Here is a 17,195-nt window from a genome sequence, read left to right on the forward strand (position 1 = left end):
TGGTGTCAGAAATGAGATGCAGGTGCCCCGGTACGCACTCGTCGGACTGTAGCCTGGTTAGCAAGTCCAGGGCGGACTTGAGGCTGGCAGGGAAGAATGTAACAATCCTAGTTCCCGCAGGCAGGCGCATCACACAGGGCGAGGCAATCCACACACAGGCAGAGGTTTAAAAAAAAAAAAAAAGTGTTTTGTTTATTATTGGTTTAAAGGCGGTGTTAGCAGCTTGTCTCTGCCAGACAGCTCGTGGGAATGTGTGGTCGGCAGTCAAGAGTGTTGACAAATTTAGTTTGCATGGCCAACAGTCAAACTCTCGTGCAGAATGTGGCCGTCTCCGAATGAATTAATTGGGTGTTGATTTGGAGAGAACCACGAGTATATAAACTTGTGTTTCTGTGTTAGAGGGCGGTGTTCAAGAGGAGGAACGTGTGTGCAAGAGCACGGAGAAAACAAAAGTAAAACAGACAATATAATAGGATCAGTGAAGGCTACTGCCCAGCCTGACCTAGGTGTTGTGTTTGTTATGTGTTCATGACCTGGTGTGGGTGTGTGTGTGTGTTTTTTTTTTTTTTTTTTTTTTTTAAATATTAATTTAGTAGTCGCCAATTGATTTTACCCCGTTTTTTTCTCCCACTTTTGAATATCCATTTGTATTTCAGGCTCAGCTGACCGCTACCAACCCTGCGCTGACTCTTTTCACTTCTTTTCACTCTGCAGGCCAACCATGCAGCCAAGCTAGTGTCGGAGGACAATGCAGCTCTAGGCTGCTTCCAAGGAAGCCCGCAGGCGCACAGCCAGTCTACAGGGGTCGCTGATCCGCGGTGAGCTGAGGACTCCCATCCTCGGCAGTGAAATAGCCTGGACTCGAACCGGCGACCTTTAGGTTATAATGCGCATCCTGCACTCCACACAGAGCGCCTTTACCGGATGCGCCACTCGGGAGCCCCTACCTGTTTTTGTTTAAACCTTTCATTTCGCTCTGTGAGCAGTGTTTTAAATATTTATTTTATTTTATTGAAGAAATGTGCCAGAGCTTTTTTCAGCCGTAGTACCTGTGTTTCTCTGTCTGTTGTCTGGTTTGGGACCGTCACTACTCAGCCAACCTGTCAGTCACCTTGGATAAAGGTTCCTGCCAAATAAATAAATAATGTGGAAAGTCAGAATACAATAATAAGATTCTACTGTTGCTGGGGGCTTAATGGGACCCTAAGACCTGCCTTTTTTCTGCACCCCCATTTCTGGCCTCCAGCTGCCACTGAAAAATATGTTCTGTATACTCTTGCATTGCTAGGCTTTTAGTTTGTTGAAAACACAGCAGCTCAACTTTGAGTGGGTATGTTAAAAACGTCCTGTCAAATTAGTCACTCTGGAAGCTACATGACTGTCTTTCAAATGATCATCCATAACTTTAAAACACTCAGTTGTAACATATATAGAAATACTAAACAAAACTAGTAAATGTTTTTGCAAGCATTTTATCTAGAAGCCTGTGTAGTGTTGTCCTTCAAGTGACTAAGCTTGTGTAGGAAGTCTAATCTCAAATCTTCAGTCTCTTATACTATAGCATTCTCTTAGTATTGCATAATATTGTGGTGTGACTCCTACGATATAGTAAAGCTCAATACTAATTCTGCAGAAAATATACATGTTTATTTCTTATTGCAATTACTGTAGAAGGATTCAAACATTACAATAAAAAACAGTACACAAAAATACTACACTCTAAATTAATTGTATTTAACAAAATAATGCACTTCTTTTCGTTATAGGTCTGAAATGTCCAGTTTTGAATGAAGCATGGTACTATGTTAGGTTAAATAAATTTGCTCTAGCTGGGATATGAGGAAAAAGTATCTTTGCACATATTTGTTCAAGCACCAGGGCCCAGATGTTGGTTGAAAGATGCAGCCATCATGATTGATTTATGGGATTAAAATTATAGGCCTTAACTCAATTATAAATAGATAAGATTCTTGTTCTCTGGGGACCCTGTGATTTAAATTGTTTTTCTTTTTCTTTTTCTGGAAAGCTTTGCAGTGATCCTGGCACTTTATTTACCATCATTTATCACGTGAGATTGGGGATATGACAGAAGCACTGCATAAAAATCACTAATGGAAAAACAATAAGGTTCCAACCAAGAGCCTCTGTGACTTGAAAGGAAATTTACTGTAATGAATTGGCATCTCAGCCCATTAAATTGAATGGAAAGACAAGGCTGGAAGAATTGCAAACCATAAGGTTCAAAGACAAACATCTGACCATTCAGCTAAAGAGCAAGCTTCATAATCAAGAGATAAGTACTTGTCTTATGCTGATGTCAGTATTATTAACTTGTCAGCCACTACTAGGATATCCATTGCATTACTACTTTCAGAAATTGTTCCTGAAAGCCTGTGGATTGTACACATTGAAGACCAATGAATGCTTTGAATCTAAAATACCCAAGACAAAAACAATAAAAGCTGTAAAAGACGGGAGTTTGTTAAATCTTGAAGGCAGAGAATCAACAATAATGCTTGCAAAGGTGAGGAAACATGATTTGGGGTCAGTTTGCGTGACGTACACCTCAGTCTCATCCTTTGTCATCCTTATTGGCTCACTGTTTGTTTTATCAACTGATTGTGACCAAACTTCTGCGAGTCACCATTCATAAGCAGATATTATCCACAGTGGCATGTTTTGAGCACTTTATGTTGGTGATTGTTTGGAATTGTTTGAAGCCAACACTGTGATGGTTGCCATCCAATTTATGCAGGGAAGAACAGGGATATGAACACTGTAAAACAGTTTGACAGATGTGTTGATAGTTACAAAATCAAAGAAAGCTGAGTAAAAAGGAAACATAGCACAGATAAATGGCCACTTAAGAATAAACAGTTTTTTAGTTTCCTATCTTAAAAAAAAAATTAAAATAAAAAAATTCACATGTTCTTTCAAGCTATACATTCCCGTGCTTTTGTTGTACATGAAACAAATATTCAATGTGGTTCTCTACGATTGTTTTCTTTGGAGACTTTGTAAAACAGAAATGGCAAATCAGCACTGTGATCCAATAAATATGTTAATGTATTAGTTGTATTGCTGTCAACGTTTTTTGTTTACAGATCATCTTCCATTATAACTGCGTATATTCAGTTGGTTGTAAACATAGGTGTTTCCAGTATTTAATTTAAAATATAAAGTCCAGTTATAAAGGTGTGGAGCTGTGTGGCGCTCTGCAGTGTTGAAGTGAGAGATGTGTGCTGCCAGGAGGTTGCTGCAGGGTGGCCAATTCCACATAAACCCCCTCCCACTCCCCTCCCCTGTAGCGGAATTGGGCTTACAATTTTGCTTCTTCACATTTGTACATATTTTTTTTTTCTTTTTGTTCCTGGTCACTTATGTCAAAGCAAAAAAACATAACAAATGTTGTGGTAAATGCAAAACAGGAAGTTCTGCATCTGTGCAGTTATCAGCCAGACACATTCTCCTGTAGAATTCTCTGATACAGAGCAGAATTCATGGTTCCTTCAATGATGGCAGCTGATAGAGAAAACCCAGGCAGGTACTTGGATGAAAAGCGCTCTGAGGCGCCGTTTTTATTATACAGAAATAAAATAAATATATAAACAAAACAAAAAAAAAACACTGCTCAGAGCAAAATAAAAAGTTGAACAAAAAGAGATCACAAACACACTGACGCCAAACAAATAAACAAGTACCGTGCTGGTGCTTCCAATTTATTGTTCACTTATTAAAAATAAATTGTACATGTCCGTTTATTGTGAATTTCTACAATCTTTGTTTTCTTCTATTTCATTGACAGTTGCTGGTACACTTATTATTATTTTTTTCAGGTGGACTGCTGTCTTAATTATTTTCCCCCAGATGACAGGTAGCCGTGTTATAAGCAGTATAAACCACTCCATCCGATGATATATACAACTTCTGGGGTGGTTAAAGGCCCTTGGCCTACACCTCAGGCCTTATCACCACCCCAGGCATGGTATACACAGTGCCTATTGTAAGTATTCACCCCCCCTTGGACGTTTTCACAGTTTGATGTGTTACAACCTGATATCTTGATGCATTTAAATGGGATTTTTTTTTTCTTTGATTTACACAACCTACTCAACACTTTGAAGAGGCAAGAGAATTTTTATTGTGAAACAACAGTTAATGAAAAAATAAAAAAAACTGAAATGTCTTGGTTAGATAAGTATTCACCCCCCTGAGAGTCAATTCTTGGTAGAAGCACCTTTGGCAGCAATTACAGTTGTGAGTCTTTTGGGGTAAGTCTCTACCAGGTTTGCACATCTGGATTGCGCAATATTTGCCCATTCTTCTTGGCAAAATTGTTCAAGCTCTGTCAAGTTGGATGGGGATCATTGGTGGACAGCAATCTTCCAGTCTTGCCACAGATTCTCAATCGGATTCAAGTCCGGGATTTGACTGGGCCACTCTAGCACATTCACTTTCTTGTTTTGAAGCCACTCCAGTGTCGCTTTGGTTGTGTGCTTGGGGTCATTGTCCTGCTGAAAGGTGAATCTCCAACCCAGTCTTAGGTCTTTTGTAGACTGAAGCAGGTTTTCCTCAAGGATTTGCCTGTATTTAGCTCCATCCATTTTGCCCTCTACCCTGACAAGCTTCCCAGTCTCTGCCGATGAAAAGCATCCCCATAGCATGATGCTGCCACCACCATGCTTCACAGTAGGGATGGTGTTACCTGGGTGATGTGCTGTGTTGGGTTTGCGCCAGACATAACGTTTTGCATTTAGGCCAGATAGTTCAATTTTTGTTTCATCGGACCACAGAATCTTTTGCCACATCTTTTCAGTCTCCCACATGCCTTTTTGCAAATTCCAAGCGGGATTTTACATGGGCTTTTTTCAGAAATGGCTTCCTTCTTGCCACTCTTCCATACAAGCCAGATTTGTGGAGTACCTGAGCTATTGTTGACACATGGACAGTTTCTTCTGTCTCGGCCATGGAACGCTGTAGGTCTTTCACAGTTGTCATTGGCCTCTTGCTGGCTTCTCTTACCCGGCTGCTCAGTTTGGGAGGACAGCCTGCTCTAAGCAGATTCTGGGTGGTGCCGTATACCTTCCACTTAATGATCGACTTGACTGTGCTCCAAGGGATATTCAATGCCTTTTGAAATCTTTTTATACCCCTCCCCTGATCTGTGCCTTTCCACAACTTTATCTCAGAGTTGTTTTGAAAGCTCCTTGATCTTCATGGTAGTATCTTTGCTTTGAATGCACTACCCAACTGTGAGACCTTACAGAGACAGGTGTATTTAATCTGAAATCATGTGAACCACTTTTATTCTCCATTTAACTTATTGTGTGAATATTGAAGGCAATTGGTTGCACCTGAGCTTATTTAGGAGTGTCATAGCAAAGGGGGTGGATACTTATCTAATGAAGACTTTTTCAGGTTTTTATTTAAATAATTTGTTTTTTCACCCCCCATTTTTTCACACATTGAAAGTGTTGAGCAGGTTGTGTAAATCAAAGGAAAAAAATCCAATTTAAATGCATCAATATTTCAGGTTGTAACACAACAAACTGTGAAAACATCCAAGGGGGGTTAATACTTACTATAGGCACTGTATCATGTGAACCGCATGGCCTGTTGTGGTTTAAGCCTTACATATTCTATGTTACCATGGCAACAGACCTCTAAACTGAAAAAAAAATAAATCCTGGAATTAGTTATATTCATACATACTGTGGTAATATATTCTGACCCATATTTTTGCAGAAGCAGTTGTTTTTCTTTTTTCTTTTTCTACAAAGCAAATTACTGTCACATTAAATTATATTGTAAGCCAGCATGTAGGGACTTTGCGTCACAAAAAAATATTGGAAGATAAACAATTCAATTAGCTTACACTTATCTTTCCAAGTAGCTGCTCGTCAAAATTGTCAAACTTTGTGATACATTGGCTTTTAAAAATAGTTTGAAGATAATTATATATGACAGTTGAAACAAATCCCCCAACACTATATTTACTCTACTCTTTCTAAAGTTTTTATAGCTTTTGTATCCTCATGCTCTAAATAAAAGAAAGTTCTTGGATATTCTATTTGAGGTCATGGCAGTTGCAGGATTTTACACAAAATTGTTTTGTACTAACATACATGCCAACAGTCCCTAGCAAAAGCAAATGTCCCGCGTCCCGATACATAGGAAGAAAGTACCGATATTTACCCATAGAAAAAAAATCATTTATTCTGCACAGTAGAGTTAGTGAAAACCACACGCTGTGCTCTTCGTGCGGCTGACACATCTGCTGATCACTAACTTATACAAAGATAAGAACGATTCATTATGTCAATTTTTACTGTCATGATGGTCGTGTCATGTTGAGTTGGAGGGGATACTTCTATTATATGATAATGAGTGTTTTTTGCGTATGACTCCTCCCATGTGTATGATTCGTATGACCCCCCCCCCCCCCCTCCTCCTCCGACTGAACAGTTTCCACATGTTGTCAAGTATGTACTTTATTTGTGGATTCCAATACTGCCACCATTTAAATACAGTAATTACATTACAGCTGTCTGTACTAATAACAGTCACTCAACCCATGCACTCAAACAGTGCATGGGTTGCCAGATTGATATTACTGAGAAAACAATGTATACAAATAGTGACTGGAGTGGAGGTTTACAGTGGAAAACGATTGCCCAGGTGGTTGAAAAAGTGAGTGTTCAGCCCCTTTCACACTGGCACTTCTACCCTTTCCCGAGCCGGGTTCCATATACCCGGGTTACAATCCTGTGTAGTGTGAAACTGCGTACTCAGCAGCAACCCAACTCAGGATGTAGGTTGACAACCTTGACAAAATGCATGATCGTCGTTCGTAAGCAGACAAAATAACACACAGCCACACCTGCGTGAAGGTTTCCTTTCGCAAGGAACTTGAGAGACATTTTTGTTCATTCTGTTTAGCCATATTTGTGTTCATTGAGACACACCGTGAGCCAGATTGCTGCAGGGATGGCATGGAGCGATGAAGAAACATATGCTCTAATCAACATTTGGGCCGATTATTCAATCCAGAGAAGCTTGGATCGAAGCAACCGTAACAAGCACGCCATCTTGAAAGCCTGAACAAATGAAAGGGCATTGTGTACTTGCTTCTGCCACCCAGGTCGACCCTGCTTCTTCAAAAAGCAGCGTGAAATTGCGTAGCCAACCCGCACAACAGCGGAATGCAACTTAGGTAGGGTCTGACCCGGGTATAGCATGCCAGTGTGAAAGGGGTTTTAGTTATATCCCATGAAAGCGACATATTGCCAAATAGAGGTTGTTTTTTCAACCTAAAGGGCGCTAATTCCCACTTTAATGTGAAAACTCTATCTGTTGTATTAAACCTGTGATGACAGAGGGCAATTGTTTTTTGACATCTGACAGCTAGAGTGACCACTGAACGGTCTAATGACAATAGCACTAATTATGGCCATATTACACACTGTATTAACCAATAGTGATGTGAATTGAAATCTAAAGGTTTAATCATCATAACTCTGATTTCTACCATTAGGACCACCATATACTGTATATATAGGGCTCTTCGTTTTTGGTTTTTATTTTTGATCATGTGAAGTCCCTTTTTTTTGAGACGACTCTGTTCAATTAAACTCTTGAAAAAGCGTTGATTGTGAAACAAATTCACTTTAGTTTTTTCTCCAGTAACTTGATTGAGACTATGATTATGTTTCATTGATAATGTAAAAAAAAAAGGCAGCTCTTAATTTTAATTCAAACCAAACGCAAACAGCGAGTGAAGTTAAATTGACTTAATTAAATCGTAATTAAAAGGAAACTATTATTTGCAAAACAGGGTATAACATTTTGCAATGAGTCATTAAGATTTTAATTCCGGGAAAAAACAATTTAACTTTATTTTTTATCATGCTTGTCTTGTTTTCTTTGTCTAGCATTGTAACTTTGTGGTTACAATGCTTTAAAATGAGTTGTGTTATTCCTGTGGTATTCAGTCGGAATGACATTATTTTAAAGTGCTATCAACTTCTATTATGAGAAGTCAGTTAAACCATTTCATTTACTTCAAAATTAGTTGCTCTGCTGTCAAAATCAGCTCCACTTACTGCACTATACTTTCTCCATGACAAGACTTTGATCCAACCAATCAGTGATTAATTATTATTATTATTTTATTTGTTTATTTAGCAGACGCCTTTATCCAAGGCAACTTACAGACTAGGGTGTGTGAACTATGCATCAGCTGCAGAGTCACTTACAACTAAGTCTCACCCGAAAGACGGAGCACAAGGAGGTTAAATGACTTGCTCGGGGTCACACAATGAGTCAGTGGCTGAGGTGGGATTTGAACCGGGGACCTCCTGCTTACAAGCCCTTTTCTTTAACCACTGGACCACACAGCCTCCTTGTGGCGGAGTGTCCCGCCCCTATTTATTATTATTTGTATTTTTGTTTGCGGCTCGGATAAAAGCGCCGCGTCTTTTATTATATTTAAAAACCCCGTGAGGATGCATGGATGATCAGCTACTGATTATTCAACTAGCTGACAGTCATGCATCCTTACCAAACGCGTGCAGACTCTGACCGAGGGGTAATAAGATAATTAACAACTAGTTAATCCCTCGGCCAGAGTATATAAACCTGCAGCTCTCTGCACTCAGGGAAGTGTAGAGAGGCGAGTACGGGAGAGAGAGAGAGAGAGAGAGAGAGAGAGAGAGAGAGAGAGAGAGAGAGAGAGAGAGAGAATATAAAATTAACAATTGCTATATTTAAAAATATATACTTGTTTCTATTTGTTTGGCCATCGCGCCTTTTTGTTTTGTGTTTTGTTTAAATATTTTGTTTCTGTTTATTTACTTAATAAATCCACGCTGAGTGCAATAGCATTCAGCTTCACCCGCCCATCCACTGTTTTGGTTTGAGTTACTTCCTGGTCCGTGACGTCATCAACCTCATCACTGCGAGCCAGACTGTCACATATGGTGTCCTGCGTGGGACAAAACAAACGCCTCCAACAGTCGGACCAGGAAGGATAAGGACGTTTTTTTTTGTTTTTTTCAAAGTGTTTTTTTGTGTGTTTTTAAAAAAAAAAAAAAAAATGGGGAAAAGTAGCCGGAAGAGAAAGCAGCAGCAGCAGCAACAACAACAGCAGCAGGAGGCGCAGCTGGTCCTTACCACGCTGGACTTCTGCCTCACCTGCCTGAAGGGTGAGGAGTGGTGCTTCGCGGTTGGTGAGGTCGGGCACGTGGCACCGGACCAACCCCCTCCATGGCAGGAGAGGAAGGAGCCTGAGCATCCAGCAAGGGTGAGAGAGGACCCGCATCCTCCGAGGCGGAAGAATCCTGTCTCCTCTGAGGGGATCTGGGACTGGCTGGTGGAGCCTGAGAGGGATATAATGGTCGCCCTCCCTGCTGTGATCAACCTCCTGTGGGCGAGAGATGGGGAACGCTGGGAGGCCTGGGAACAGAAACACCACCCAGCATCCCTCCCAGACATCGCAGCCATGGTGCTCAACTACCTGGCTGCAGATATGGGAGGGGCCCCGCTGCTGTTTCCAGCGCCAGAGGGAGTGGAGCCAGTGCTGCTGTCTCCAGCGCCAGAGGGAGAGGAGTCATCTCTGCCGTCTCCAACGCCAAAGGGAGAGGAGCCATCGCTGTCATCTCCAACGCCCGAAGGAGAGGAGCCATCGCTGCCTTCTCCAGCGCCAGAGGGCGAGGAGCCATCGCTGCCTTCTCCAGCGCCAGAGGGCGAGGAGCCATCGCTGCCTTCTCCAGCGCCAGAGGGCGAGGAGCCATCGCTGCCTTCTCCAGCACCAGAGGGCGAGGAGCCATCACTGTCTTCTCCAGCGCCAGAGGGAGAGGAGCCATTGCTGCCGTCTCCAGCACTAGGAGCAGAGCAGCAGGAGCTGCCTCTGTCTCCACCACCACCAGAAGCAGAGCAGCAGGAGCTGCCTCTGTCTCCACCACCACCAGAAGCAGAGAAGCAGGAGCAGAGCAGCAGGAGTTGCTTCTGTCTCCACCATCGCCAGGAGCAGAGCAGCAAGAGCTGCCTCTGCCTCCACCACCTCCACCAGCAGAGGGTGAATGCCTGCTGGTTCCGCCTCAACCACCGTGGGAGAATTGCTTGCCCCTCCCACCTCCACCAGCAGAGGGTGAATGCCTGCTGGTTCCGCCCCAACCGCCGTGGGAGGACTGCTTGCCGCGCCCACCTCCACCAGCAGAGGGTGAATGCCTGCTGGTTCCGCCACAGCCGCCGTGGGAGGACAGCTTTCCCCTCCCACCTCCACCAGCAGAGGGTGAATACCTGCTGGTTCCACATCCACCGTCATGGGAAGGACTGCTCCTGCAATACTATGGCTGGAACCCCATGAAGGGGAGCTGCCGGCCGTGGAAAAGGGGGGGGGGTTCAGGAGACCAGCTCCCCCAGCCGCACTTTCGCGGCAGGAAATACTGTGGCTGGAGCCCCGTGAAGGGCAGCTGCCAGCCATGAAGGGGGGGGGGGGGTCAGGAGACCAGCTTCCCCTGCAGCAATTTCGCTGCAGGAGAAAGGGTGGCCGGAGCCCCACGGAGGGGAGCTGCCGGCCATGAAAAAGGGGGGGCAGGTCTGGGGACCACCCCCAAAATTTTTCTGGCCAGAGGATCCGGCCTATGCGTGGTCCACTGGGACGCTACAGTTGTTTGGGTGGGAGAAGGATATCCCACCGTGGCCGCCACCTTTGGCCCGTTGCTGCCCCTGTTCCTGTGCCGGGACTGCTAACCGGGACTTTAGGGAATAAGGGGGGAGGTGGCCGAAAAGGCCATGTGTGCTGCACACAAGGGGGGGCATGTGTGGCGGAGTGTCCCGCCCCTATTTATTATTATTTGTATTTTTGTTTGCGGCGCGGATAAAAGCGCCGCGTCTTTTATTATTATATTTAAAAACCCTGTGAGGATGCATGGCTGATCAGCTACTGATTATTTAACTAGCTGACAGTCATGCATCCTTACCAAATGCGTGCAGACTCTGGCCGAGGGGTAATAAGATAATTAACAACTAGTTAATCCCTCGGCCAGAGTATATAAACCTGCAGCTCTCTGCACTCAGGGATGTGTAGAGAGGAGAGTACGGGAGAGCGGAGAGAGAGAGCGCGAGAGCATATAAAATTAACAATTGCTATATTTAAAAAAATATACTTGTTTCTATTTGTTTGGCCATCGCGCCTTTTTGTTTTGTGTTTTGTGTTTTGTTTAAATCTTTTGTTTCTGTTTATTCACTTAATAAATCCACGCTGAGTGCAATAGCATTCAGCTTCACCCGCCCATCCACTGTTTTGGTTTGAGTTACTTCCTGGTCCGTGACATCATCAACCTCACCACTGCGAGCCAGACTGTCACACTCCTATAATATAATACCCCACCACTAGATTCAATTAACTATAGCCTTCCAAAGGGAAATAATGCATTTCAAAACAAAATCAAGTCTGTGAAACTAATTACAACTGTTACTTGATTCCACTTTAGTTTGTATAAGAAGTCAACCACATTGTTCTGGTAAATCAGTTTGCTGTATTAAGCATTCAATTAATTTGTTTAATCATAAAAACCCATTTACCCACACAATTAAGATATTCTCATTTCGGATGTAAACAATGCAATTGTCGACTGCTTTGCAGTTTCATGGGAGCTGATACAAGTGTTTTTCATGATTATGTAAAAAGAATAATGGAGTGCAGTTCACCTGTTATTTGATCAATTTACTACTCAACGTTTCACTTTCCAAAATACTGCTCTTTTAAAAGCCTAGGCTGACATTTAGGGAGGGATCTTCTATTGATCCCATATCCCTAACGTATTTAAAACACAAGGAAACTCATCAATTCCTGACGCAATTGCAGTTTATCCTCCATCTCACCAACCTCCACTTTAATTTGCCCGTAAAGCACTAACATCACCCATACCATACCCTGGAGCTGCAACCATGATCCAGACACTGAGTAATTTTTAAAGAGGTTTGTTATTACTATGGTTGTGTGATTGTGAGTGTAGTGTCACCGGGTCACTCTTGTAACTTTTGTTGATATTGCCAACACGATATACTGTACCTGTAGTCATCTAGTTTTTTTTAATGCTATATTAAACTGTTTGCTTTTTTTTTAAATGATTTTGGACAAATAAAAACTATCAGTAGGTGGACTAAACTGTTATACCAGTAGATATGATGCTTGCAAGATGTGGTTCTTACTTAAAATCACATAATAATAATTAGACTTGACAGTGTGGAGTACATTTTCCAAGCAGTTGACTATGAAGTCACTTTTTCCAGTGGTTTTATGTCTGTTTTCCATCTTATGCATCTCTCTTACTTGCTTTAACAAAGAGGTGAGCATTTTTGCAGAATGAATCTATGATCAAAGTACGACTTAATATAATATAAAATTGTTTAAAGATGTTACTGCTTTTTTAAATATTAAACACAAAGGAGATAAAATGTCCAAAACTGATTAGGTATGGTAAAGCAAAAAAAAAAAAAAAAAACCATTAGAGAGTCATTATCAAGTCTATTTTAGTTCAAACAATACCCATGAGATGTATTGGACCTGTCTTCCTGGTTCACCTGAAATAACTTTCAGTATTTCTTTGGAATTATAAACATCTTTGTGTAACTTAACTGCCAATTTCCCCTGAAGCATTATTGTGCATTTCTCCTTGAATCCTGGAATTAGCATCATCTTTTTTTTCGTCATGTAGTAGCAAGGTACACCTAACAAATACTGTGGATTCACCTGTTGTATTTATTTTCACTCGAGTGATTAAAAAATATCACCACACTAACAAAACGTTGTAAGTTAAACACTATCTAGACCACATAATAAATAATGTACACATGTTTATTACTGATGTCATGCAAAGAAATCAGGATTGTAAAAGGCTAATTTTTCTCTAGGAATTTTTTGACAGAGATGAAAATATGTATTTTAAAATCCCATCTCTGGAAGAAATAATCCGTACTTTTAGCATGTACAATTGGCCAGTATTTTCAGTTTCTTATATTTAACCATTGAGGCCTACTTTTTCTCTCTCCCTCTATTTTAAAATGATCAGTGATAAACCTACAGCTGTAATTTATTACCAGTGATTCGACCCCAAGCGCATTTATCTGTATTTTAGTTAGTTTGTTATTCCTGTATTTGTGTGTGTCTAAAGAAAAAATACTTCATATGATGGTTCCACCACTGAAGAGTGAAGACGGCAACTCTCGCTTAATGAAAAACTTAAATCCCAAGGTATTTGTATTTATCAATGTATATTTATTAGCAAAAAGCAAAAGCAAAATCCAGCTGACCAATCATTAGTGAGCAACCCCAAAACATGAATATTCCTTGGTTAGCACTGCAGTTAGGAGGATAGCTGGATTTTGCTTTTTGCTAATAAATATACATTGATAAATACAAATACCTTGGGATTTAAGTTTTTCATTAAGCGAGAGTTGCCGTCTTCACTCTTCAGTGGTGGAACCATCATATGAAGTATTTTTTCTTTATACACACACAAATCCAGGAATAACAAACTAACTAAAATACAGATAAATGCGCTTGGGGTCAGCGAACGTAATGTAGAAACAATTAAAAGTGCTGTGCTACCCCAGTCCATTTTGTCACGGCACGCCACTGCAGTGTAGTAATCCAACAATGAAGAGACAGACAACAAAGTACAGGTGAAAATGAGTTGTGTTTATTTTATTCCAGGGATCTGATGACCAAACAGAAAATAAATAGGAGGACTGGTAATACACAGCGATATGTATTGCACAGGGAATTATGAAGGGTTGCAGTCCTGCAAACAATAACAAAGTCCAAACACCAAACACAAACACGATCACCTCGCCCAGTGAGTGCTGCAGTGCGGGTGGTGAAAGTACAATTTATTTATGAACAGAGTGCTCTGTTGTCCGGGTTTTGTGCTGGCCGTGGACGACTGCTCCGGATTGTGTTAGCCATCTAGTCTAACAAACAAGACAAACAGTAGACTTTAGACAGACTGACAAAACAAACAAAAACACTCAGGGTTAGTTTACATCAACTTGAGTCCTTCTGGTCATAGCATAACCATTACAAGGAACAGATCACATCACCCTTGGTTAACTAGCACATCCGCTCCTCCAATCAGCAGATGCCACGCCGTTAACCTTCCGGGTCAATGGTTTAGTGTACTGTAGCTCCGCCCCTTTTCTAGCTGGCCAACTTCCGTCGAACCCTGGGAATTAATTGTCAGGCCAACCAGTCCAAGATACTCTGTTCCCTTTACACAGCGCCCTCACGGGTCGGGGGGAGATCTAACACCAAGAATCATTCAATCTCTGACAAAGAGTTGTCGTCTTCACTTTTCAGTGGTGGAAACATCATATGAAGAATTTTTTCTTTCATTTTTTTTTTTCCTGGGATGAAGCACCTTGTGTGTGTTGGAATTGATATATAGTATATATATATATATAGTATATATGTGTTTGTTTTTGCATATATATACTTTTATATTTTGTTTAATTTTCTGTAAGTCGCTTTGGATAAAAGTGTTTGCTAAATAATTAAGTAATAATAAAAAAAGCTCAGCGCGAGGGCGTCCAGAGAGTTACGTCTTTGGAATGTAGATAAATAAATGAACCAGACACAACGGTAAGAATTAATATACTGTACATCAGTTTACTTTCATGAGTTTGTGTTTATCAAGTTTGTGTTCTGGTGCTTTTTATATTAATTTACATTTTGTTTAAATAAGTAGCTAATCCAATTTGTAACCAATATGTGTGTAATGCATTTTACCATTTAAGCAAATCATGTAAAGTTATTTCATGTTTTAACTATTTCAACACTGCAGACCTGTTTACAGGTCTAGGAAAATAACATAGCAGTAAACTGATGTCATATACTATGTGTATATCTATGGCTGTTTTAATTATGTTTTCAGTATGGATACTGTTTATTTAATTTTCCTAGGGTAGTGTAACTCCTTGGTGCTGAAAGACATACTGAAATTGTACCTTAAGTTGTTGGCAGTATTAGTGGACATTTACTGCAGAAATGTTCTGAAAACTGATTATAAGAATGGATGCGATGTATAACAGTTTTACTCAAAGCTTGTGAGTATGTTTTACTGTTCTTCGTAGCCTACACCCAATTGTTTTTTAAATTAAGCTTTATCACCCAACACATAATATTGTTAACTGGAAAGTTGAACAAAAGTTCATATGCAGTTTTACACAGTGAAAAATGTTAAATACAACAAATGTGTTTTGTTAATTTAATTTTAGTTTAATAAGGTAATATAATGCATTTACTTGTAAAACAAATGCTGTCTTTTTATTTCTCATTTGTATCTTGTGTGGCATAACTTATTTCTCATATAAAACACTCACAATAACAGCACAATATACATGATCAGCTACATTAGCAATGTATGTATTTATCTTCTTGCTCAGTCATAATGACTTCAGAGATCACAACTGCTATAGAGCTTATTAACCCCAAAATGTTCTCCTTGGCTCCACTCCCCAGGGGCTAAGCCCCGCCTAGGAATTATTTCTGGAGCCACCCCTGATACCTAGCAGGCTTTATATATATATATATATATATATATATATATATATATATATATATATATATATATATATATATATATATATCCTACATGTACAAAACAAACCATGCTGATGCATTGTAGTAGGATGTGTAGATAATAAAATATTATTTTAAATTGAAACTAAATTATTACAGCATATATTCTTTTACCTCTCTCATATTTATATTTGTGTTTCCACCAGTAAGTAAGCCTTCACCTGTTGTCAATAGAATAAATACTGTGCGTAACTTCAGACTTGTTGCCACCCACAATTTGTATGCTAATTAGACATTTTCTGACCTGTATTTTTGTTTCTAATTAGTTAGTAAATAGGGAGTGACACTTTGGGAAATACCATGCGCAGTCATCTCAATTTTCCTCCCGCAACTGTGGCCAAATTACCACCGCTGCTTAGTAAATGAGGCCCTTATTATCGTTCGTTCACATATTCAGCTAGTTTCTCCGCACTAAATATACTCAATACTGCTGTTTTCACATCACTTCTCTCGTGGAGATCTGTGACACATGCCAAAATGAAACTGCCCGATTGGTTTAATAATGAAAATACTTTTGGTTATAAGTCAACTTTTAAGAACTATACATGGCAAAAATGGTTTCTTCAAAAAACAGTTGCAAAGGTAACAGCAACAGTATATTGAACGTGCAGTGCTGTTGACTATTTGAGCAGATCATATGTACAGGCGTACAGTGCAAATTATACTACAAATTAACTTTATTTAGATGAATAAAAGTCTGTTATTTTGGTTTGGATCTTTCTCGATTCAATCAGCCCAATAACACTGGTCTCCAGGCCCAAAAGTGCACTGTACATACCAGCTGTAGTTCCACGTCTGGACAGCAAAAAGTTACTGATGGTGTGAAATGCAGTAAGTGCTTCATTGGCTGAAGTTCCTCTTCACAGTCATCACTGTCATCATCCGTGTTACTACATGTCACATTGTCGGGCATTGGCTTGCAATGTGTTTCTGTTGAACAGAACTAACAGTGTCCTGATCGGTGGCTGCACTGGCGACATGCACATCCTCAACCACAGTTACAAAATCAGTCAGGCTTACGTTCTCTGGCACTCCAAAGCCAGAGGCATGTAGTGAACCCCATAAGTTGCCTGCACCCTGATCAGAATTCAGCTCCCCTGTGCCTGCATCCATGACTGGCATGTTATCGTTGTCAAGAGTGAGCTGTCGTGTGAAACCCGCTTTCTTAAAGCAGCTGAGGCTGCTGTAACTTCCCTCGAAAAAACTTCCTGTTCATTTAGAGATATCTCTAAATCATTTGAAGATATCTTGAAATAACGTCATTTTCATTTAGAGATATATTTAAATCATTTAGTGATATATCTAAATAACTTCCTGTTCATTTGGAAATATCTATAAACAAACAGGAAGTACATTCAAAACATAGAGCATTTTCACAGGAAGTCATTTTGAGATATCTTGAGATGGCTACCTGTTCATTTGAAGTTATTTTGAGATACTTTTAAATCATTAAGAGATATCTCTAAATAACTTCCTGTTCATTTAGAGATATCTCTAATATCTTCAAATGAACAGGAAGCCATTTCAAGATCTCAAAATGACTTCCTGTGAA

This window comes from Acipenser ruthenus, chromosome 8, assembly GCF_902713425.1.
Source record: "Acipenser ruthenus chromosome 8, fAciRut3.2 maternal haplotype, whole genome shotgun sequence".
NCBI lineage: Eukaryota > Metazoa > Chordata > Actinopteri > Acipenseriformes > Acipenseridae > Acipenser > Acipenser ruthenus.